At 40.8% G+C, this 26,536-nt stretch overlaps 1 long non-coding RNA gene across 1 annotated transcript in view; it reads right to left on the bottom strand.

Moving 5' to 3' along the window:
- Positions 1-1,780: 1,780 nt before the first annotated feature.
- Positions 1,781-26,536, bottom strand: part of LOC110477687 (uncharacterized) — a 40,924-nt gene continuing 16,168 nt past the window's right edge. The window contains exons 2-3 of the long non-coding RNA XR_002466622.2: positions 4,281-4,399; positions 1,781-2,620 (exon numbers count right to left, since the gene is read on the bottom strand). This is a non-coding gene — a long non-coding RNA (uncharacterized LOC110477687). The remainder of the gene's footprint in view (positions 2,621-4,280; positions 4,400-26,536) is intronic.

The raw sequence follows: 26,536 nt of genomic DNA, 5'->3' as shown, positions 1-26,536 counted from the left end.
TCAGGAAACAAAAAATAAGCTTATGTAAAACAAAGTGTTACAAATGAACCCAAACACAGCAATCTCAAAGGCTGGGAGCCTCTGTGTTCATGAGATGGTGTCCCACTGCAGTATCTTTGGGCAGGACACTGTTACGCGTTTTTCTCAATGTGGGCGAATATACTCAGTTTGCCTTCCTTATTATGCAAATCATCAAAATTATTGGAGCATATACAATTACCTGCCTCAAATTCATACTCATGTGGGACTTACAGGCAATGAAGAAACTGTAAAATTCATTGCTTAATGGAAGTTATTGATTATTTGCAGAGATGATTTATGGAATTACAAGGGTCTGACATTCATTGACCACCAAATTACCCTTTGAATTATTCAGTACTTTAGAGATTATTTACTGACCTGCTGTGACCTAACCTGAGCTGATTCCTGCAGCAGCACAGAGCACTGCCTGCTGCTGTGGTGCATGTAGGACACATGCAGATTTTACATACTGTTGGCAGTAAAAACAATTAAATATTGTGTTATGTTATACTATGTTATATGATGCTATGTTGTATTATGCTATAATGTAGCTATAATACAGCTATATTATATAGCTATAATATAGCTATAGTTATATAGCCATAATATGCTATAGTACCATATATGCTATGCTATGTTATGCTATGCTATATTATGCTTTGCCATATTTATTTTGCCATATTTAGCTATATTTTGCTATATTTATTTTGCTATATTTTGCTATATTTAGTAGCACTATAGTGAAGGTCATATCATTCAAGATTTCTCTTATTCTTTTCCAAAAAGAGAGCAAGTTGCCCACACCGCTAATCTATTAAGGCTGAAATCGGGTTAGGTCCCTGTTTGCCAAATCTAACAAACAAAGCCTGGCATTTTTGAAAAGGCAGAAGAGGTACACTGTACTTTCATCAGCTTGGGTGGTAATTATCTGCATCTGGCTCCTAAGGAGGTTTTGTGACAAAGCAAGCAGCTTGGACATGCTTAGTGGCAGTATCTCTGGCACTAGCTCTGTATTCCAGGAGCCCGTGCTTGCTGCAATAATTGTGGTGGTTTTTTTTGGTTTTTTTTTTTTTTTTTTTTACTTTTGGTTGACAAGTAGATCTCTGAAAACAAAGAACACCACAGAAACTTCCCACCTCTTTTTATGTAATACTCAGAGATTAAATAGTATTTGTCATATTTATAAGAAAAAGAAAATGGAAAGTTTTGTTCTGGATGTCAGACTATGTTAAAATGAAAGCACTTTCTTAGTCTATCATGCTAAATAAGTGAGATTGATGGGGGATTGCTTTTTAGAGAGCCACTGAAATTTTTAGAAAATGATCAAACTTTCAGAGAGACTCATGCCGGAGTTAGTGATCCTGATAGAAGCTGTCCACAACTCAAGGTAATTGGAGAACAATCACTATGCAAAGATGACAAGCTGAAGCAGGTCTAGGCACATGGATGGAAAAAGAGTATTGTGTATGAAGCATTTTGGTTCAGGTGAAGAATTCCACCCAGCTATACAGGTGACATTTACACAAATTCATAATTTGCCTGGAGCTAGACTTGCCCTATTAGCATAAGGAGAAAGAGTATTACTTTTTAAAAGTTTTTATGAGTTATTGTGAGAAATTATTCAGAAAGTGTGTTCCTTCCCAAGTCCCAAAGTGTGTCCCAAAGTTTTTCATGGTGCCCTTTTTCTCATGTGATTTTACTGGTGTAATTGTTAGGTTAGTTGCATAAGTTTCCCTGTAGTTCCTAAAAGGGACTTTAAACTGGGGCAAACTTTCCTGTACAGGTGTGTATAGCAAGCTGGCAAACCTGCAGGATTTGAATTGTGCCTTGCCAATGTCCACAGAAAATGAGGAATCTCTGAATTTCCCATGACCATGCTATAAACCAGTGGTTTATCTAAAGCTGAAGGGAAGCGTGCACAGAATAAATTTCTTCCTAGGTGTGTTACTAGAACTTGCTCTTTAGACTGTCTCTCCTAACTCCACACTCTCCCTGTATTTGTAACAGATTCTGCTGGTAAATATTGTGATTGGCATTATACTTATCTGAATAAATTATAGTTATTCAACTCCTTGAAACAGATAAACTACAAGTATTTGGATTTCAGAACAGCACAAGAAGTGCTCTTCTCTCCCTGTCCTTGACATTCACTGTCTTCAGGGGACATCACAGATTCTGTGAACAATCCTAACGATTAGGGGGTTCTGACCTGTGCTGCTCATGGTGTTGCAGGTGCCCAACCACAAAAGCAGAAAGTGTTTAGGACAGAGTGCTATCGGATCACGGGCCTCCGGCTCTCAGGCTGCTGTGCTAGCCCTGCCCCTGGGGCCAGAGCCGTCCCTGCTTGTGCCCGTTGCCATCAGGGTCCCGTGGCTCAGGGAGCTTCGTTTTCTTCCTGCAGATCAGTCCTGCGTTCAGAGCGTGTGGGTGTGCATGGATGTGGAATGTCAGGTGCCCTGATCAGTCCTGCCGAATTTCAGGATTAGTAACTGGTAGCTCAGTTGAACGGTTGGATTTCTTCTCTGCTAGCTGTAATTTCAGCTGGGAGGAAACTGCAGGGAAGCAAAGCCGGGGATCCAGTGGCCGTTAGGTGGTGCCCCTGTCACGAGTAAAAAAAAAAATAAAAAAAATAAAAGCTGTACTGTCCTCATTTTAGTAATGCAAATAGGAGCAGCTCTAAGAAGGGAAGTGTAGCGGAATATTAAGTTCTAATCTGGGAGTACGTGAAGTGTATATATGTGTGTGTGTATATATATATATATATATATATATATATATATATATATATGTACACTGGTAGAGGAGATTTTGGCCGTTGTTGAAACTCTTGAAACAGTCTCTTCCAGTTCAGTTTGGTCTGTTGTCTACCTTCACTGCAGCCTTTGTCCCATGGTTTGTCCTGTGGGTGCCATCTCACCCCTAACCATCCTCACTGCAGTTTGTGCCAGTTGTAGAGAGACATTTTACACACCACACCATGCTTTCTTCTGCATCACTGCCTAACTTATGTATTTCTCTCTGCATTATTTTGGGTTTTGTCATTTTTTCTGACCCATTTTAAATCCTGATGTGCCTTGCCTTGTAACCTACTGATAGAAATGCAACATTATAAAATTGCTTATTTGCCTGTATTTTTGTCTGCTTTTAATTGTTGTTGTCTGCCCCTTGCCCAGTGGTGAAAGGACATGGCTATTATTCAGTAGACTGAATTCAACTCATGACATAATCTGTCTAGTTGCAAGTGACCCACAGAATTCAATGTGATGTCTTTTTGCAGGCAATTTACAGTCACCTGTCACTGTTTGCTGTGTCCTGAGGCTTAGCTCATGGCACAAGGTAAGTGAGCCAAATCCTGAACCTTTCCTAGTGACAAACAGTGAATGATGTTCAGAGCTGCTGACTACCTGCATGAGTGCTCATTTATTCCTGGCTCCACAACGGCACGTGAACAACTTGTTCCATTCAAAGAATTTTGCCTGCAAACAGGGAATATTTTAGCGAAACAAATGTTTCCCTGACTTGGATATTTTCATTTCAGCTGCTTCCTAGATAAGCTCAACAGTATAGCTTAGAAAAAGGTGAGGTGCGGGTACTGCTAAGGATGATTGTGGCTGCTTGCTTTAGAACATATTTTACTTTTTTAAAAAAACAAGCAACTGTATTTCCTGTCCATGGGTCCAGGACATTCTGACCAGCTGTACAAAAACAGCTGGTAAGAGCAAAGACCTGGGGAGGTACCTTGTGCTCCTGGGTTCCAGCAATTGTAGGAGAATCAACAGCCTCATTTCTCCACACCAGCTTTTCCATTAGCATAATTGAGAATAATGAACTGAACCAACAACCTTAAGACTGACTAATAACTACAGCTTCTCTGGTGATGAAAAGCAGTCCATATCCTATTATTACCAGATCAATGTGAATAATTTGCAGACATTCAACAAAAGCTACCTATTGCAGCAATTTCATTATAGTTTTTAAGTAAAATTTAAACAACTCAATTTTTATTATTTAAATATTATGGGTTTGATTTAGTCTCTTGAAACATTCAGAATTGCTATTATTTTTATAAGTTGCTTACTTATACTTACAGAAACCAGAACCTTGTCCTAACTGCCTTGTTTCTTGCCTTACATCACTCTCTCAATCCCTAAGATTGCTCTTGTGAAATGTGCACAACCCTGAGTCTCAGCATGGGACAAGCAGAAGCAGCAGCTGCTGCTGCCACTGCCATGTATGCCTCCTCTCAGAGAATTACCCACCGTGCTGGCTTCCCTCTTCTGGGACTGTTCAGTGTTACTGGTGAGCTGCTTAGGAGGAGAGAGTTTCTGTAGTTCTTCTGGCCTTGCTGTCATGGAAAACCATCTTCCCTCCTGCACACCTGCTGGGAATAAGCCACAGTATTCAGCGGGAGTGAAGGAACAAAACAGCTGTCATTTCTTTTTGAAATAGAGATAAAATCACCTGCAAAGTCAAATGAGCTGGTGTTGGACCTGGGTGCCTCCTCCACTGAGCAGGTTATTGGAGAAGGTATCTGGCTGGATGGGCAGCTCCTGTGCTTGACCTCACACCTCTTCAGTCAGCAGATCCAGGAGCTTTGCCTGGCTTTGTCAGGGGCTGCACAGGGAGGGAGCACTTGCTCCTCCTGTTTTTGTACAAGTGATGCTGCAGATTGTCTGTCAGGGTAGTCCAAGGACTGGGAAGAGTTTGTCTGGGGCTGGTCAGCCACGTGCCCAGCAGGCTTAGCACTGCACTGAACTGCAGCACCCAGTGAGGTACTCGTGCTGGAAAAGAGCCTTTTATCTCCCTCCAGCTCTGGAAAAGCTAGTACCTATAGAGCACAGGTGAGGAGAAGTGGGAAGAAGGACTCTCTTGGAGATGCCATCATTATACTCATCCCTCCAAGATTTGCAAGATCTGGCCACTGTCTCAGCATTTTACGGGCAGTTTATGCCAACTGTTCTCCTGACCTCCACCTGACCAGGGAGGGGGGTGTGAAGGCTGATGCAGGATGATCACCACATATTTTGTTTATTCTTTATTATTTATTTATGCTCTGGGCAGCAGGGAGAGGGAAACACTGGAGAAGGCTGACATACTGCCCACAGATACACCTGGGAGTTAGTTTAACACCTGTGTGTTAGTTTAACTCTGCCTTACCTAGACTTGGTGTCTGGAGCTTCCTGTTGTTATAAAAATCTGACCTGAAGCTGTCAGACTGAGTGCCTGTACAAGCGTGTGGAATCTGCTTCTAAAGCCACATTGGCAATCAGTTTGCACCTGTAGATCAGCCAAGGTGTTTTCTCAGTGCTTTCAACTTTTCCAGATTCAAAAAGCTGCCATAAGCTGCTGAGTCTTTGACTTGTGAACAACTACATCCTGGTGGGCTAGAGGTGGACCCCACCCCAGGATACAGCCCAGTGGATCTCAGCAGCATCACTGAAGAGCTCTGTCCTGGTGGCAGACAGGTCCCATGTCTGTGGCCACTCAGCCCTCTGGCTGGGATTCTGCTTTCTCAGCTAGGCAGCAGAGAAGACAATTTGCATCAAATCTTGAATTTCTGTAGGCTGACTGCACTGCAGTTTGACTTGATGAAACAGGAAAAGTCCACCTTTTGTGGACATTTTTAACTTTCAGACATAATATATTGAAATGTAAAATGCATTCAAATTAGAGACTAGGTGTAACAATCTTAGTGGCTGACCACAGCTGGAATTTAGTGCTGAGCTAGGAACGCAGTGCAGACCAGCTTTAATTTGGATCAGATGGCATGCCAGAACGTGTGCACTGAATCTGGAAGGATTTCTGTGGGTGTGGCAGGGGGTAGCCAGCACCACAATAGCAGCACAGATCTGAGCAGTCAGCCTAGCTCTATTCCATGAAACTAAGCATTGAATAGATACCCCACCCCAGTAAAGTAGAGATTGATCTCAGCAGGATGGCCCAGTCAGATAATTGTGTCAATAAGAAGGGGGAGTAAAATATCTTCTCACTTTTCTGAAAACCCCTGGGGTCTCCCAAAGCAGGACCAGCTCAGAGGAGTGGGGCTGTGCAGGAAACAAGGAGTAGAGAGGCTCCTGGGGAAGGACCTGTACTTTGCAGCCTCAGAAAGGTGCAGGGAGGCAGGTGCTGCCCTTTGGTGCATAGACCAACTACTCATAAAAAACATTGAGCAAAAAATTATTTTGAACCCCCTAATAGTGCTTTGACCCAATTATTGAGCTTGTTTGGACAATCTGGTTTTATTGCTCTCTGTAGATTTTCTCAAGAGGCTGAGAACTACCCTCACACAGTGGCAGTAAAAGAAACTCATCTGACTAAATTTCATATAGTGCTCCACAAACTGACCAAGTGCAGAAATATCAAGCCAAGAGATACAAGTATGTGTGAAATGGGAAAACTCTGCCCACTGTTGCTACCCACAATGCAATAAAGCTCTCCCACTAACAGAGCATAAGACTCTTATGCGTTATTAGCTAATTACAGACAGGAGATTCATTCAGCACTGTTGATAGCAGAGTGCTGCCTCTACTTGATACTAGTCAAGAAAATATTGCATCTGTCTTGAAAAGGAATTTCACCACTTCTGCTTGGAATGGGAGAGTTGTGAAGTATCTCAATAGTAAATAAGCATCAGAATTGAATGAAACATTTTCATTTATTTTTTGCATCCTATGCTCAGTGACTTTAGCTAGTTATAAGGACTCTAGAGAATAATGTCCAGCAAATATCCTCATTTTCTGCCTATGAGATGCCAGAAATATATTGTGACTTTATTTGTTAACTCAAATGCTTTTACACCTTTTGGACTAATGATTATAAGGAAGGTACTGATAAAACAGTAAGCAAAGGGTATATCTGACAGTCCAATATGTTGCTACATGTTGGAGAAGAAAGAATAAAAATCACTTTGGTTTCAGCAGACTGGTTTACTTTGAGTTTAACATTTGGGATTCCAGCTAGTACAACTGGAGCTGATGCTTGTGGTAGACTTGCTGACACTGCCTTCTTGGTCTCAAGTATCCCCTGTATCTTCACCTTTATTCTGCTAAATAATACAGCCCACTGTCTGCAGTTCCCCTGGAGTCATTTCAAGGAGTTCTTAGAGTCAGCTGTAATTCTTTCAGTAACTCAATCCAGGATGGGTTCTCACTGTTTTGTAATGCTCTTGAACTCCATTGCTCCTTGGAAGCAGCTGATAAATTAATGTAAACAATGGCATTGGGATAATAGATTATACCACTTTTTTATTTTTTTGTCTGTAAACAAAATAAGACCCATTTCCACTGGGAATGCAACTAGCCTGGTAATGGGATTCCAGGCTATGCTAGCTTCAAAGTCCACATCTTTTTATCAAAAGAGGAAACTGTCCTGAATATTAACATAATCAGGGTCCCACACTTGTAAAGAACAGCAATGGGATAAAACATGGAAATAAAAATATGAGATGAGACATCTTTTCTTGAGAGCCCAAGTGTTATCAATAGATGGTTGCAAGAAAATAAAGCATTTGCAAAGATACCAGCACTTCTGTGTCAGCTGCTGAGCGTTACTCCTCCTCCTCACCCAATTGCTGACAGATTAAAATAGCTTGGATCAGCAGCTACAGAAGAACTCTTTTAACATCTCCTGCTCCAGATATGAGTTGCTTTTTCCTTGCTAGCCCTTGTCAGGCTGGGAAAGAAAGGGATGCATCTGAGGCAAGATTGGAGAGGTGCAGACCATTGGAAAACAGCATGAGCCTGCTGCTGAGCTCTAGCAGTTCAGGAGAGGCTGGGATTGACAGGTAAGCATGGGAAGGAGAAACAGTCCTGCCCTTACCTCATCTTCCCAATATTTAGCCTCTTCTCAAACTTTTGGTGACATATGCCCCATTACAGCAAATATGTAGCTACAGATGAACTGCAGTTGCCTGGGTTACTGTGTTACATAGCACAGCAACAATCCAATGCCAAGGTGAAGGTAGCAGTCCTTTAGGATATATCTATATTCACAGATATTTCTATATTTCTTCAGGATATATCTCTGCTGCTGCTGAAATCATACCTGTAGTCATAGCTCTGCCTGAAGACAACATAAAATCCCTATGGAAAAGATACATCTTCCTTTAACCTGAGCAAACCTGTATTAATGCTATTCACTTTAGTGAATTACTCTGGAGCAGCACAGTTTTGTGTCAGTGCAATTATTGGGGCTGGTAGGTGTAAAACACTCTGGGTGGGAGGACACTGGCTTCTACCTGTATATCTTAAAGTGCTTTGCAATACTGAGAACAAGACTAGGTACATTTCTCCAGTCTCATATCATCTGAATAATACATATGATTTTTTTTTTTTTTGAGAGTGGAATACATGTACTTTTGCAGAGTCTGATACCCAGGATTCTTTTGTATGTGTGAGCATTCTTTCTGTCTTCCTGACAGAGTCTCATGAATTTTAACTCAGACTAATCCTTCTCTTCGCCCTCACTGCAAAAGAAAAGGAAGGGAGCTATACCTGTCACAAAAATGCTTATCTAAAATATCTTCTTTCTATTTTAAGTTTATTCTGCAACTTAACAATGGGACACCTGGAACTACCACCTGAATGTATAGACAGGTTCTTAAAAAAAATTCTTCTGTTTTTAGGGTACAGAAATCTGTTCTGTGGCAAGGAGGGGAGAATTTGGAGGGATATAGCTGTCAAGATGTTTTTATAGGATGTTTTATCTTTGGCAAAAGTACCTGTGTTATGGTGAGTAATACCATGAAATCTCTCCCCTGCATCCCATTTCTCAAATGCTGGAGAACCTGATATCTCAGCATGCTCAGTACAGTGCAAAAAACACCTACTGAAAGCAGATTAGAAAGATCTTTTATATCTTCCTGAGATATTGCTCTGTCTTTCAGTAAGTTTTTACATGTGTCTTGGATGGAATTTTTAGAGGTTTTGAAGGTTCTTGAGACTGTTAATAATACTGCTCAGGGCCTCAGGGAATGAACAAGATGGTCTAACAGGTTGTTTCCATCTCTTATTTCTGTGTCTCTTTGATTTAAGGATTTTCTGCATTTATTGGCTGTTGGTTCTCTTGGCCACTTTATACACTGTGTAGTGATTTTCACAATCATAGGGAATAGCAGAGGCTACTTGAAACCCACCGTTGCCATAGAAACACAAGAGCATCTAGCTGGCTCTACCCTCACTCTCCCATACCAGCCCCCATAGGAAGCAGAAATTCAGGCCTTAAAATTTAATCAATTTGATGTTAAGTTTTAGAAGCTATTTTCTTTTTGTTGCCTTGTCTCCTGATGCATGTTTTAATGCAGATTTAATTATTTACACTACTAATATTTTATTTAAATTACAGTAACTAATTATTAGCACCAGTAACACTGTAGATTCCAGAGCCATCATAACTCCTATTGTTTGGGTGCTCTAAAGACTAAGTGTTTGTGTTTCAGTCAGCTACTGATGCAGACACAGAGGGAAACCTCCAGCATAACATGAGAGATGTAAACCCAGAGAGACTGGGAGAGATGCCTGGGAGTGTGTGGGGCTGAGGGTCCTGTGCTGGGCTGTGTCCCCCAGCCAGTCCCTGCCACAGCACTGCTGCTCCTCTTGCTCTGGGTCATGTTTCTCTGTCTGCAGTCACAGGCTGTCAGTCCCCTGCAAACCCTGTTGAGCACATGGTGCTGTGGCCTCATATGTGGAGGTATCTCACTCAAAACTGATTTTCCTCTTTTACTGATGGTTTTCAGATTTCTTTACCTTTTATGGGAAAGTGCTGGCTATCCCATGGGCTGCAGCTTGACACAGTCCAGTGTAAGTCCCCTGACACAATTCCATGATCACTTTAGCCTCTAGAAATCTGTTGCTTTCTCCTCTGACTCCCATTTAAGCAGGACAGTATCTTCAGGTCTCAAGATATGAAAGCACCTTTGTAGCACAAGTTCTGAGGTGGGCTGTTCCTGTGGTGCTTGTCTCAGATAGCACGACTTTATCTTCGGGTGCATAGAGAACAATAATTTTAGGTAATCTTTAATAATTTGCAGCTTCCAGGAGTCCCTGGGAACCAGAACTTTTTGCTGTGTTCAGTCAATGTGAGTTGTGAGCCTGGGTTGGTTTACTGTCATTGCACATCCTAATGAGCACATACCCTGGCATCAAAGGGCAAGGCTGGAGCTGGGATACTTTAAACAGGGTGGAGAGAAACCATACAACTACTGTTTTAAATTGCCATTACTGATTAAAAAGTGATAGCAAAGGTTTTTGCTGAGTGAGCTCTGCATCATAAAGACTGAGCAGAGTCAGGCCCATGGCAGATAGTGTGCTAGGAAAGGCAAGTTAGTGGAATCACCTCCTTCTCCTATTTGCTCTTCTCCAGTGACTGCTGCTGCCAGGGAAGTCTGGAGAAGAAAAAAAATGATAAAGGATTTTCAATATGAATAGCTTCTGGCAAGCAAATACTGTTTCTCTGCTTACTTGGAGATGACATCAGGCCTTACAACCCCTTTCTTGTCCTGGTCTGTGGAAATTGTAAGACTAAGAATTTTACCCAGGAGTTGGCTTTTACAGAATTTGCTTAAACTGACTGTGAGAACAGTGGCCAACACCTCTAGTAAAACAAAGGAATTCTGTGAAGGAATAGCCCTCTAAAAGTGGTTTATACTGCAAAAGTTTCATCTTGCCAGGACTGGCTTAGGAAATTATGGATGCACCTGTAGGACTCTTCCTTCTTATGCTCCCATGATTAGATCAAATCAATACAAAAAATATAATCAGTGTGTGTCTCCAAAACTTTAGGAGACAATCTGAGAATCTACATGGAAGATGTAGATATTGGCTGTGTATAAGTACAGGGATAGCTGCCAGTGCTTGATGAGAGTCGGAAGAGAGAACTTTGACACAGGAAGAACTCCTGGCCTGTTTCCAAGGGGTATTCCCTTCAAGACCAGGAGCTCCAGGGGCTACCTGTGCTCTGGGCTGGAGCTGTGTACAGCAGCGAGGACAGTGCTGGTGGCTTGCACAGGGTCAGAAGGCAGCTGATCATGCTGCTGGGATGGCTGGGAACAGGCTGCTGTGCCTGGGAGCTGCCCAATTCCCAGGGCCCCACCATGCCCCAGCAGCACTGAGCTTCGCTGATAGTCTCATTGCTGGAACAGAAATGTACATGTTTTTCTTTTGTAAAACAGCAAAAGCATTGATGTCCTTGGTGTTGTTAAACTGAGTTTGCCCCTGTAAAATCCTATGACATTTTGGAGCTTGCAGTTCATTTTCCCACTTGATACTTTTATGTTTCTTGGAGAGCTCCTGTAATTTTACTCTTCCCTTCTCTCTCCTGGCTGACGTGTTTCTGATCTGTACCAGCCCATATAAAAGCCTAGAGAGGAGAGAGAAACAATTTCTGCTCTCTTTCCATAAACTGGAAAACCTCTTCGTAAGCCTTCACAACCCTTTGGAAGCACACAAAGTACATTTCATAATTTCCAGGTATAGTGCATGAAAATTCTGCTAAGTAAACACTATAAAGTAGGTTTTGAGAAAATATTAGTCACCATTATGCAATCCAAAACCAAAACCACAAAGAGAGTGCCAGTATATTTTCTTTTATTGGTTGTGACTATGAATACTATGAACACAAAGGAAACCTTTGAAAACCAACCAGCCTATGTTTGTATGCATATTACTCTTACAAGGTAATTTGTCTAGTAATCTCAGTGTTGTTATTTTTCATCTGGTACACACTGCTGATACACCAGTTTTCTATGACACATCTGAAAAATCCCACGTAGAGTGATTTTTGTTTGCTTATCTTATTCGTAATTTTCTGAAATAAATTTACCTGCTTTTTTTGCATTTGCTAGTAAATGTAGTGAAGATAATATTTTCATACAGTGTCTTTTAACTTCAAAGTTTTCAAAGTAAATAGAAGCAATGTGCACTCTATTAGAAAAAAAATGCACAAAGTAGCTAAATCCTAATTTTTCAGGCCTGCCAGAGCTGCATCTGTTTAAACATGTTACTTATATGCATGTGTACAGTACAGGAAGCTGGACCGCTTTCCAGAATTGCCTGGAGTTGTATCCTTTTCTATTCTTCTCTTTCTCAAAACAATTTTAAATCTACAAAAAAGGTCAGGGGAGGTCATGATTCCTGACCCAAGGCTGAACTGAGCCTGCCTGTACCGTCTGTTTGATGATCCAACCAGGGTCACTGAACTGGGGGTTATTACTGGCTCCCTGTGTCTATGAGGCACAGCCTATCCCAAACAATTTTTAAATTACCACTGGCATGAGACTGTCAGGAAGGATAGTAGCTGGGAATGTCTAGACACTGCCGCCAAGACAAGCTCCCCTAGAGCGGAGCCGCTGCGCCGAGGGGGTCAGGGAGAGGGGCCGGAGCTGCCCCAGCCCCGGCTGAAAGACAAAACTCCCATCACGTGCCCTGCAATTTGCTCCAGGGGCTTAGCCAAAGAATTTAAGATAAGGAAATCTATAGGCATTGCAACTGGGAGAATTTTTAACTGCTTTATTGCTTTCCATAGATTCTAAAGCCAGTTGTCTGCTTTTATGGGCTCTTTAAATCACACATCAGTTTCTCTTGGCTTCAGTCACACTAAACTGCCTCTGAATTTATACTGGTTCTTCTTGACTTTATTCTTCAGAAATTAACATTGAGGTATGACTTTAAGGATGTATCAATGAATTCTCGTCCTTCTGCAAAGCTGCAGCACCTTCCAGTGCTGGCCATCAGTTCTTTATGGTGTGTAAGACACAGACAAGGCCATGTGGGTCTTTGAATTGTGTCTTTTTCTGATTCATCACCCTGCTTAAGCATAACAGCAAAGGAAAAGAAAGATTAAATACACCTTCTACTCTTTCCAGCTCAGTTCATTGCATTTTTTAGAAAATTTCATTCAGAATGTGCTGGCAAATTCTTTAATAATGATATATCAGAATTTATTAGTATCATCATTCACTCATTAATAAACACCCTGTTCTTTACAATAACAACACAGTTATTTTGAACTTCATACGTCAGGATATTTTTAATGGAAAGGTGTCCTGATCAGTTAGGTTAGATTGGTGGTGGGCACAGCAGGGCTCGAGCCCCAGCCATGCAGTGGGCACCACTGAGCTGGGCCAGGGAGTTGGGTGTGCTTGGGGCATGGGTGGGGGCACCCCCTGCTTTGCATCATGATGGCTGAACATTAAAGCACCTCACAAAATCATGTATTTCTCTAAAGGCAGCTGAATGGTGATTCTTTCCCTAAGGAGGAGTAGAGCTGTATGAAAACTGGAGTGCTTTCCCTTGTGTCCCTTATTAAGATCCACCATTCTCCAAAGGGGCAACTTTCCTGCTTTTCCCCTTGGCCACACTATCATGCTCTTTCACAATATTTTTGAGCTAATCTGAATGTCAGTGGGAAAAACTTTCTGTACCCACAGCTGGTTTGCACTGTGAGGGCTGTGATGTGTCACAGCAGAGCTCAGGCTCCTCAGGCCACTGGTGAGCAGGCTGGCACCCAGCGGGGCACCGGCTCGGTCACAGCAGAGCCAGACCTTGGTGTGCACACCAAACCTGTCAGAGTGCACCCACCCACCGAGTCAAACACCGCTGCTCGCTCTCTCACAGAGCACAACACAGGCTCATGCACTCAAAGCTAAATCTGCAGCAAAATTAATTTACATTTCAGTTGTTAGCTCGTGTGCAATTTAATAACAAAACAAAAAAACCCCAAAGAGATGATACTGCGCTTGCTATATATAAACTCTTCTAAAAGGCAGTGGCATTAGGGAAATGACAGTCCTTACCTTGCTCCCAGCAGAAATCTTTCAGTGAAACTATTATCACACCTGTGCCTCAGCCTCAGACTGAGGGTTGCAGATGGACTTCGGGAAAGAAAAGAGAGATTCCTTTGCTCATGCACTGAAGCCTGTTACCCCGTCCAGAGTGGCACTGGGGCACTGCTGGGAGGCAGATTACAGGTTCTAAGCTTGTCATAACCCTCAGAGGTCACAGGCAAACCTCTGCTTCTGAGGTTGCATCTCTACAGACCGGGCTGAGATGCAGCTGGGATGTGAGTGCTCCCAGTGCTCTCTGCCTCTTCCTGCTGTTGCCTGCACTTGGGGCAGCACCAGCCCAAGGAATTCAGCCTCCTCAACCTGCTGATGTCCTGGGAGAGCTGCCACACTAAGTTTGAGGACAATTTTTACCTTTTCCTTTTACTAAACTACATCGGAAAAATAATGCACATAAAGTAATGCACTTCACATTCCCCATGTAAGAGGAGCTCCTTCTAAGGACACATTTTTTTTCCCTGTGTTTCTCCATTAGCTTATTCAATTTTTTTAATGCCTGCTAGTTGACTAGGAAAAGAATGTCTTTGTGCCTTCAAATGGGAGTTAATCAAGAACAGTCGAGGCAAGTTATTTTACACTAACTGCCTTCAGGAGCTGGCCTTCATCTGTTGAGATCTTCAGCCCCAGTATGACTACAGGTTAGTGCACTTTGCATTACTTTTTCTTACCTGTAATAATTTTGTAAACCAGCAATTTTTATGAAGTTGGAGCTGCCTGTTAATAATCCTGTTTTAAACTAAACCTGTTTCTTACGAGCTCACATACAGTTTTGTGGAGCACTAGATCCTGTTTCTGAGGACGCAAGAAAAATCAATCTCTTCTCCATAAGGCAAATGTTTGCAAAGAAAGGTATTGCTCATCTATAACCTGCCTATTACTGCTTCAACTAGTGAAGCTCAGGATGTAAGTGCATGTGCAAGTAAGATCTCTTGCACGACTGCCTTCCTGCTCACCCGGGCAGCCCTCTCCGTGCTGGCCCAGGTGCGCCGGCAGCTCACGCTGCTCACCCAGCGCAGCCCTGAGCTCCTGGGTACACAAGGGACAGGCTGCAGCTGCACAAAGCAGCCCCAAACGTCTTTAGAGACTGAGGAGTGAGCCACTGAGTGTGGGAAGGGGCAGGATTTAACTTGGCTGAGGCAGAGGAAAATTCAGGGAGCAAAGAATGAAGTGGGACAAGAACCCAGCCAAGAACAAAGACTCTGCTGGGGCATTACCTGTGAGCGACATGAGTTATGTACTCTGGGGCAGTACTGGTTTTTGCTGAATGTGATATCCTCATATGGCATAAAAATGCATTTCTACAGATGATATCAACATTTGTGAGCAGAAAAGAGGGGCTCTGATTTAAGGCATGTGATATAGTTTTGAAGCCTGCTTTTTAAGAATGCATCTCTGAATACTCCAACTTGAAAAATACTGTTGAATGTTAAAATGCAGAAGCTGAATGTCTAATTCATAAGAAAATTTAGAATGAGAAAAAGGAACCCTATTAGTCACCATGAAACACAAAAGGAAAACACACACAAATAGAGTGCTACCCAGAAATCAGTGAAGTATCCCAGTATCTCTTGACTTTACTCACTGTATCACTGTGGGTCTCCTTCCCCATTGTGCTATCTGCTATAGACCTTCCTAGTTCTTAAGTATTTAAAAACATGTTTTAAAGAAAAATTGGTAGCACTTATAAACTAAAAAAAATTGAAACAAATATTTCAAACAATTTATCTCCCAGTTTACATCAGAGTTAGAGAAGCCCAAGAAATAAAATTATTGCTGTTACAGTCATGATTTTCATGCAGCTGATGAACACAGGAGAAGGCACAGCCCCCCTCCCAGGATCCCCCCCCAGCTCTTCTCTGGGGCTGGGGAGGCAGTGTGCCCTGCTGGAGCTGGCCATTTCTATTTACCTGTGGCAAACAGCTCAAAACTCAGGAGTAAGGCAAATTATTTATGGATCTAAGTTAAAATTCATGTTAGCTTTCTTCTTCACTTAGAAAGCATCCTATCTCTGTGCAGTAGGCGATGCATAATGACATTGTGAGGACCCACCCTGGAGCCCTGCCCTGCCTGGGAAGCAGTGGCATTGCCTTTCTGCCTTTCCTGCTGACTCTTCTGTCTCCTTTGGTTTTTTATTTTTTACCTCCCTGCTTCTCCACACGTCTGTTTATACAGAGGCTTCCTGTGTCTCTGGATGCACGAATAATATACTTGATGGGATGTATGTGTGCATGTTCTCTCTCCTCAGAGGTACTGTCTTGCCCTGATTCGTGTCATCTCCTGAGTAAATATTTCAGGGTTATGTACAGTTTAGAAAATAATTTTGGAAGCTTCAAAATTATTGTAGCAAGTAGGGGAAATATAGCAAGTAGAGAAAAAAAGAATTTCTCTATACATTTCTCAGTCATGGGAGCACCGTAGTTTTAGTGATGAAATAATACTCCAGAAGAAGCAGAAAGTTGCAGGTTTAATGTTAATAGAATGTTGAAAATAAAAAGAAATCCTTATAAGGAATCCACAGAATAAAATTATAATATTCAATTGGGTAAGAACAAATTTCTTTTAAATATAAATTTCAAAGGATTTTCACAATTATGTCTTATATTTTGTACATTAAGTCACTTGGGTGTATAACTACAGGGCAAGTCTTTAAATAAAAAAAATGGTTTATGTTGTCTGAAAAGGTTTACTGAAAAGGATTAAAAATAAACACACTATGTTTGTGCCAAATTATTCCAGTCTAAGCCAACTGATTCTACGTTGCAGCATTTTATCTATTTTTGTCATGTTTTTCTTCTACTTTTCCAAGGTGTTGATTACTATAAGCTCACAGCAAACCCAAGCTGGATGTGAGCATGTATATAATATCTCTCTACATGGGCTACAAAAGAAATAATTTTTTTTGACTAATCATATCAGCTGCAAAGCATTTTCAGAGCAGAGATCACTCAAAGATAAGGTCTTTTCATGTAAGCAAGGCCCTGTACCTTACAGCCCACATAGTGTCATTTTACACATTTTCATAGGACTTCTGTATTCTGCTTTTGACCTTTTAAAGTATTGCAGTGTATAATTATAGTTATCTTTTATGAAAATAAAATACTATTCAAATAACCAATTTTCATTCTTGAAATTTTTAGATCAATTTCTGTTTTATACAGATGATTAAGAAAGGCCAGCAGTTACGAATCTGCTGCAAATACTCTGTATTGAGCCTGATTTAAGGAATGCAGTTTATTAATAGCAAGTTTAATAAAAAGAGCCTCTTGATTCTTCCTGTGCACGACTACCAAATCTGTTGGTACCTAGGATGACGAGATGTGGTTCCAACTGTAATACCCATTTCAAAAGAATTTGTGATTACTGACCTCCATAGTAAGCTGCACTTGTTTGTAAGTTTAAATTGTGTGACACATTTTAAAGCAAGAAGGTGAAAAGAATCTTGTTAGATCACATGATGACTAAATACTTTGAAATCAGAAAATCCTTAAATTCTGAGGGATGGCAAGCATCAGACTCTTGCCCTCTTAACCTTCTCCAAACTTTGATGATAGAGACTGATTTCAGCATGTAACAGGAAAGTAACTGGGAAAAACAATTCAAAAAGCCCAGAAAACTGGATGTGCGATTTTGACACCGAGTCCTTCAAGACCAAGAATACTTTATATAACATGGGGGTGGTAAATCAAGGGAATTTTCACAGTTCATTGTCATGCTGATACTCCAAACAGGAGCACCCACACTGGTACAGAAAAAAAGGTTTTTAAAAAAAACTTATTTCTTTTAATTTTCCATCACTAATAATAATATGATTGTGGAGTTCTACCTGTAAAACTCATCCTAAATTACACCGCATTTATCAGAGAATATTTTAATCTAATTTGTGTTTCCTTAATTATGATACAATCCAAAACCACTTTGAGATATGGCAATGAGAAATAATGGAATAAAGTGTGATATTCTTCCCTTTAAAACAGTATTTTTCTCTTTTCACTCATCTGTTTAGGATACATTCAAATGAAATTTGATTACAGTAGTTGCTGTGGAGGATTACTTCCCATTAGCTAATAAAAACTGCAGAAAATAACATTTTTTAAACTTTTATCTCTTATCAATGCTGTAGTTTTGCAGATAAATTGGCATACTGATTGAAAAACTTTCAGAGCATTCCGCTCCTAAATCTCAGCACACTAACACATCTAAATAGCATATTTAATTCTTAAAAATAAAATTAATCTCATATATTAATTTATGGGTGTGGTGGAGCAGAAATAATGATACAGACACAGTTTCAGCCCTAAAGGCTATTATGGTTTTGTTTTTCATTAGGCTTTTGAATCCCAAACAAGGTAGGTTAGGCATCTATTGTGTCTCAGTGTTCAATAAGAATTTAATATTTATTCTTATTGAATCAGATTCTTCAATGTGTGCAATAAGCCAATTCTTTGTTGTTAATTTTTACATGAATGAACCTAATTTTTCAGTGTGTAAAGGAGCTTAGGATAAGTAGTTTTGAAGTTAAATAGAAAACCCAGGGAGCAATATTTATGAAGCAGTGTGGCCAAATGCATTTAAAATGCAGAATATTTGTGACTTTGCTAACCAGTAAATCCTTTTCTATTCTCTGCTTAGCTACGGCAGCTGGTGATTTTTCAGTTTCCAGGTACAGTATCAGCAGCATAGCCTTTCTTTTGTGACAAAGGAATATAAGTTGCCTTGGAGATTTTTAATTAACTCTTCTCCTGTAGCTCTGCCTGCTTATCATTTCAGCAGTTATTTAGGCTTCATATCAGATTTTGGATATTGTTCTTCAGAAATGTCTTCTTAATCTACACAAATTAGCATTTCAGCAAAACAATGTTTCCATAATGGACCATTCACTACACTTTTTTTAAAGGTGTAGTTAGTGTTTACATCCATTAATTCAGCCTTGAAAAACAGATGAATCCTAAAGAGAGGAACATGTGTGTATTCTGCAACTAAAAGAAACTATTCTGCACAAAAGAAGTGATGGTGATACCTTAATCAGACTAAGATACTCCTTTATTTATTTTTATGATTAGTTATTGTCAATAAATAAAGGTGAATAGACTATTTTTGATAAATTGGGATTATTCTGACTAATTTGTTATTTAATGCACTGTTATTCATTTAACAAATAAATTTACCTAGCAAAATGTCCCTAGCTTTCTCACTGCCATTTTGAAAAGGCTAGTTGTCTCCACAAAGTGAGTGAAGATATATATGTATATTTCTATGTGTGAAAAAAAAAAGAGAATAAAGTTGGAAGAGATGGAAAGGTGCTTATAACAGTCACATCCCCTGATGTCACAAATTTTTTCTCTATACTTCTTTTTTAAGAAGTCTGGAATTTACTGTCATTAATGTTGTAAATGCCATTCAGCTAGCAGCTCAGCTTTAGGGACTTTTTTTTTCCCCCAGATGAATTATAAATGTCATAAATGCTTCCAAGAATACAGAATCAGAAGCCTTTTCTACCCTGAAAATGGAGGTAGGAGTTTGAGCATATGTGATTTACAGACACGGGGTTAATGCTATAAGCTAGAGGGAGCTCCACCACAAGGAAATGCAGAGGTTCCGTTTCATTTATCAATGTGTTTCCCCGGCTTTGTCTGCTCGTGAACATAAAAGACACGGTTTTATTGCAGATATTATCTACACCATTCTATGATATGAATGTTATTGTCTAAACTGTTGCTGAGACATAAAACAGCTGAAACCCTCTACCAACACCATATTTATGCCAGACCTTTTGATAAATATACAGGTCTTTTTGTTCACCTTCGCTGTCTTTGTCTCCATCTTACCACTCAGCCATTTTTAATGAAAACGCATCTTCTATAAATCCCGAGCACAGAAATGCACCAAGAGCCAATCTTGTGTTCATAATTGTGCAAGATAATGTCCAGCATTTGGACAAGAATTCTGGGCCAGCCCCAAGCCCTGGGTGTGCACAAAAAAATACCTCCCCGGTTATTTCATAGTGCTCTTTCCAAAGTAATCTACACCACAAATTCATCCCAGTAACAACCTGGTTTATTCCACACTGGGCCTAAAGAGGTATCAGTGGAGGGAGGTGGGAGTGACCTGCTTTGAAAGGATGTAGTCATTATAACTGGAGTATTAATAATCTTTAATAATTATGCTTCTATTGAGCATCTGAGACACACAGTGATATATCCACAGTTCCAATAATTCTCTAGGAACCCTGTTGTGCCTTCTGAAGCATTGGCTAAAGGACAGTGTTTGTCCACTATTATTTTTAGATGCCTTTTTAGTGTAAGAATAATTTTTAGTTAATTTGCATCCCTGCCTCATCTTTGTGCACTGAAATTCTGGAGCCTACATTTGGGGTTCTTCTTTATTACCTCTTGGTCCTCTATCTCAGCAGATGATATTGCACTGATCATAGAGATAATAAGAAAGCACCTAATATCTTCTTATTGATTTTTGTTAATAAAATGCCACTTCAAAGAGAAAGCAACAGCCGAAACCATGAAGGCTGAGTCATGGCTGTGTTAATGAACTTTATTTTTGTCTATATTTGGTGTCTAATTCATGGTGAATCATTTATTTAGAAAATGTGTCCTCTTTCCTGTTTGTAGAATACCCAGAAGCAAATTATGACCTTATTCTACTTTCTGGAAACAATATTATTATTTTTTTCTATCACCTTTGAAAACTTTCAAACATAATTGACCAACCCTAAAACTTTAAGTGCAATTGATGAAGTCTCTTCTCCTTCAGCACAATTGACTGCATCTGTAGGACATGGTGTTCTCAGAGCAGAGAATGGGTATCGGATTTCCAAGAAACCTTACCACTAATATTCTCTCAGCATAAAATTAAAATGGGATTTCCAAATATGCTGTGAACTATACTTCAACGTTTGCTGTGTAACAGCACTCCGGAGCGTAAAACCTCATAGGCTTGACCTCACTTGTAGGAAAAGGCCAGAACAAGGCTTAGAACTGGGTCTGGGGCCGGTCATCCGAGACTCAAGCAGAGGGATTTGACATTTTGTTTCCACCAAGACTTGAGCCTTGTATTCACACAGCTCATGAGTTCCTCGAAGCTAGAAACAAAGTAACCGCATCCTTAAAAACACATACAGGTATTAATCTTACATATGATATATTTTCTACATTTAATGTTTCTTTTCTAACTTCTGAAGAGCTATTTTTTTGAATGAGACAAACAGAATGTATTTTTCTCCCATATTTATGGGAGACATGGACTTATTTCTGCTCCTTTTATAAGTTATGGCACATTTACTGAGTTATTAATATATTTCTGCGGTATTTTTTATGTCTCTGTTTTAAAAAAGAAGTCTGAATGTTCTGCTCACAGATGAGCTTTCCAGGATGCTGAGAGGGGCAGTTCTGCTTCTGGTCCAGGGGAGGGAATAGAAGTTTTAGTAGATATGTTGGCAATTTAGGACCCATTTTTAGGGCTGTCTTCATACAGGCTAGACCTAACCCCATGGGGCTTTAGGGAAAGGCTGTTGTATGCACCACGAGTCTCGGGAGCAGACCCTGGTGAGTGGCAGATCAGCCTCAGTAAGTATGCCAGAAATGTTTATCACTCTGAGAACTCTACCTGCAGAACTGGCATTAACTTGCAGCTCAGGATGTTTGTTTTCAGCAAAATGCCTGAATTTACTTCTTAAAGGATTTTGTTTCTGTAATACAAAACAAAAATACTTAATAACCTGAATACTTAATAATCTATAAATATCCTCAGACATCACACAATAAAAATGACCTCTTTTGAAAAGGACCTTTTTTCTTTCGCTTTCTCAACCTGGAATAAACTTTTCAGTGCAGATGTTCTAAGAAAAAATATGTTTTGGTAGAAGTGATGAAACAAAACTGGTATTTTCCTGACAAATCTGGGCTGCCAGCAGAAATGTTTACCAACATCTGCCTTTACACCATGCAATAATTCTGTATTTCCTTAAATATAGAATAAAAAGGCAGAATGTGATTTCTCATTTTTGAGCCTCTGGTACTACTAAAGACTTCTACCTGAGAAGTTCTCTCTTGAAAAGTTTTTTTGCTTAATTTGATATTTAATATTAAATAATGTAATACTAACAAGTTCTTAGTGGTCTTACAAATATGCAAACAGCAATTCTTGGACTTGCTCCAAAGCCCAGCTGCCAGCCATCACCCCTGTGTCACAGCAGCGAGGGCCTGGGGGAGTGATGTGGTCAGAAAGGATTTCCAAATGGTGATTTTACTGGCAGCTGTTCGTCAATCCTCAGTTTGCTGAAAAGTCCCGCTCAACATATTTTTGAAGATTTCAACCAGTGTTTGCTGTATGGGATCACCCTTAGACGCAACCAGGGGATGCAGCCCCAGTGCAGGTTCTGCTGCACCACACTGCACAGGTTGCCATAGTGACAGACAGGAGAGACTTCACTTCAGAAATGTTCCTTTATTGCAGCTAAGGTGTATTTTGAAACAGGATCACATTTCAAGTCACTCCCTGTGTTTCATATAGTAACAAGCAGAATTATTGGCTTCTAGAAATAAAAATCCGTTTGAACCTGCCGATTCCCCAGCAGACACTCAGAGGTCCATCACGATGTGCTGCAGGTGTTTTCCATTCCTTCTGGGCAAAAGAGGCCAGAACACCCCACCTCTCTTTCTCACTTTTGCACAAACACGCTTTGCCTCTCTGCTGCCTTCAGAACTGCCCCTGCTTCCAAAAAGGCCCACAAAATGACATGTCACTTCTGGCTCTGATGCGCCATGCCTTTTATTAATATCTTACTTGTTAGGAAGTACTTTATTAGTATCTTACTTTGCATACCATCAATTTTGTTCACATTAGTGCAGAAGAGACATAAAGTGAGATTTCTGAAGGATTCCTGATTGTGTTATGTCCTGACAAATGAACCAAATAAGAAATGCAGGACAAAAAGATCCTGCTACTTTTTGGAATGGAATTTTGATCTATGCCTTGGATTTTACAGCTTGTTCTTTTACATCCTTTCCTTTCTACTTCTGTAACTTACAGACACGAATTACATTTTTTCTGCAGTAGATAGCTTCAAAGGACAGAGACATGATTCAAATCCTGTGCTCTTGTGCGCCTACTTACAGTTGTGCTCACACCATATACTAACAGTATAGTCACAAAGTAAAATGTTGATTTCAAACTTGTCCAGCACACTCCTTCCAAAACACACAGTTCAAGTCATATTTCTTCATAAGAGAATAAATAATGTACTGTTCTACCAGCTCCTTCCTTCCTTTGTTCCCTGGGCTGAGAACAATTAGGAAGATTAGACTTATTTTATTTCTTGCTCATTCTTTGTCTTTCTGCCTAAGCAGACATAACTTTATTTCTAATTATTTTGCACAGATCTCAACTACCAAGACAAGAAACAAGCACAGGCATTGGATAAATTCTTGTCTTGCTTAATTTTATTTTCTTGTCCATCAATCAGCAACTTGACAAAGAAGAGAATGAAAGTGTAGTGCTCCAGTTTTGTTATGATGCTAAAGAACAGTAGGAATAATTAATATGGGGAAAACATCCCTATTTTCTCATCTGGAAAAAATTGAATCTCTCTTCTATTGAAACTTCAAAAATAAGGAAAGACCCCTGGCACAGAGAATTGAAGGCATCAGCTTCAGTTTGCCATAGGAATTGTGGTCACAACTGGACATGCCTATAGGTGGAAAATTTCGGGTCCTGTGAAGGGGATCCATGATTCGAACCATTCTGTGAAAGAGGAGGACACAGAACCAACGGGCAGAGTCTGCTGCAGCTCGCAGCAAAGCCTGTGGAAGAAAATCTGCATCAGGAGTCAGGGCATTGGCCTGCCACAGTGCGCCAAGGGTTTGGCATCAGGAGAGGTGCGCCCAACTGAGGCTTTAACTACTGAGCTGGATTTAACTGAGCCCTGTCCTCTCTCAGGTGCAGAAAATGGGCTGAAAGGAGGCAAAATGTGACAGACTTTATGTCTGGCTCTTTTGTACACCCTCATACAAACACCTCTTTCCTTATATTACTGCATGAAACCACACACTTGTGGTTTGCTTTGTAATTAGCTTTGGCGCTGAGAGAAGACAAGAGAACTTCTTGTTAGATGGATTAAAGGGATCTGTGCTCTACACCACTTGAGTGACAAGAACCGTGTCAGACCAGTCTGCTGTCAAGAGAATGGAAGTGACAGCACAGTCGGAGCTCTCGCACCCAGCGAGTGGCGAGAGGCAGGCACGAACTGGCCCAGCCGGGGAGCAGCCACAGGTGACTGGGTCAAAACAAGCGGGACAGGCAGAAAACAGCGCGGCTCCTCCCCGGCTCAGCTGAAGCTCGCCTGCCGGGACTTGTGGCTCCTGCCGGAGGACTAGAAAACGTCTTCAGGTCAGGCAGTGGGAAGGGGAGGAGCCGGGAACCGGCTCTGCACAAGTATTTCCTAGGTTGCAGCAGCGCTTTTAGCGGAGTTCATGTGCGGTGTGCAGCAACAGGAGCTCGCGTTGAGTAAAAGAGGACGGAGAGTAAAACAGAGCTCTCTGTGCCTGTGCCAGCGTGGCTGAAACGCAGTCTTGGGGTCAGGGGGAGATTCCCTTTTTGTTCCAGTCCCAGGACTGCACAGCTCAGTAGCGTCTGCCTGCTTGCGTTAGGATTTTTGGCTGAACTAGCTCATTCTCAGCTTCACAGGCTCTAACGTCATATCAGGACTGTCACAAATATTCAAAATCCAAATGCTTCAGGTGCTGTAGAAGTAAGCTAGTAGGGAAAGAATGCTCCAAATTTGAACTCATAGAATAAGTCCATGCTGGAGGAAAAAAAAATCGCTCCTCTGAAATTCTGCCTTAGTTCTGAATTCTGATATTCTGAAACCCACAAATAAGTCAAATATGCCTTTTCTGCCTCTAACCTGTAGAAACACATAGTTTAATGCAAATCTTACCAAGCATGACTGTCAGTACCTTGACATTATATGACAGAAAACAGTCCATGTGACCATGAGGTTTACTGAACTGTTTCCAAGGGATTGGAAAAGGATCTCCACCTAGGAGCAGCTCTCACCTGGGCACCTGAACGTGCTGGTGCAAAGCAGATGCCCACAGCAGAACATCCTTTCCCTGGCGGGCTGTGTCTGCCCTTCAGTGTGGCTCGGGAAGTGTTCAGCTCTCAGTCCCTTGCATTCCCTGCAGACCCCTGCATTCCCCTCGTGCCTGCCTGTGACTGCAGGCACAGGCTGCACCTGTGGCTGCCAGAGCAGCAGCAGTGCTTCGCTGCACATGGCTGTGACTGTTCTGACCATGTGGGCCAGCATCAGCTGGTTGATACCTGACGTTCTGCAGATCTGTGTGATCTTTGCTTATTGTGAGTGGTCTTACATCAGAACTGTCAGCAGATCAGGGCACATTACAATAGTGCTAACATCAGTATAACTGCAGCTTAGAGGGCTTCATGTGTGGCTGAAAGATGTGTGCCCAGCCATGGTGGAACTGCCATGAAACGTGTGATGAGCACAGGAAGGACAAAGTGACCCAAATGCATTAAAGAAGAATGAACAATTCTGTAATACTGATGCAGGAGATGAGGAAATAAATAATTTTGTGATATTCAGAAGAATAAGGGCATGAAAATAACTAGTGAGGTGACAACAAAACCAGTCATGCAGAGTGCGAGGCTCAGCATTGCAGCTATTGGATCAATGGCAAATGATAAAGTTGAGAATTGTATGCAGGGCACATATAAATCATAAAATATACTGATTTTAATATATGTCTCTGATTACAAAGTGGCAACTGTTTTGGGGTTTTTTTTGGGTTGGTTGGTTTGGGGTATTTTTTTTTTGGTTTGGGGTGGGTTTTTTTTGTGGGTTTTTTTTTGTTTGTTTGGGTTTTGTTGGTTTTTTTTTTGTTGTTGTTGTTGTTTTTTTGGTTTTTTTTGTTTGGTTTTTTTTATGCCTTAGTCTATGACTCCAAAATGTGGACAAGTTAGGACAAGAACATCAGAGGAAACAGAAATCATTAATCAACAATACCCCCAAGCTATTATGCTTATAATTGTCAAGACAAAATTATGAGTAATGATTTTCTGCAATACATTTTCACAAATTGTTTTTTAAAAAGTACTTAGCAAAGTATCAGCTTTTCTGGACAGCACCTTTTTTCCTGGCTGAAAGGAATTAATATCAAATTCTATTTTAATGGAAAGATAAAAATATATAAAAGGGGCAGAAGATCTAGGAAGGGCTTTTCTATCATGACTAGGAGCTCAATGACAGCAAGAAGTCCTTATGGCACATTGAGAATTACTGTGATATGTTGGTTACCAAGCAGAGAAGAGCTTCTGCAGAGACTTGTTGTATTTTAAAGCAGCCTAAAAATCAAAAATCAGACTTTTTATGTGTCCTGCCTCTCACAGAAGCCTTGGAAAAACTGAAATTCATGACAGACAAGAGTGACTAGAACTATTTATTTTCCTCAAATTTCTGGTGCAATGGGCTGTCTCCAATTTAAGAACATCTCTCAGTTTTTCAGGCCAGGAACTCTAACTGACCACATGCAGGCATCTGATATTTCCCTGTAGCCTAGGGTATCTGCAATATGATGGTTGAACATTCAGTGTTTTGCATCCATCCTGCTCTGTGATCTCCTTTTTATCATCTGAAAATACAACTTCTTA

This window comes from Lonchura striata, chromosome 22 (assembly GCF_046129695.1).
Source record: "Lonchura striata isolate bLonStr1 chromosome 22, bLonStr1.mat, whole genome shotgun sequence".
Lineage (NCBI taxonomy): Eukaryota > Metazoa > Chordata > Aves > Passeriformes > Estrildidae > Lonchura > Lonchura striata.
Note: the sequence above shows the minus strand (reverse complement) of the source record. Positions and strands in the feature narration are given on the sequence as shown.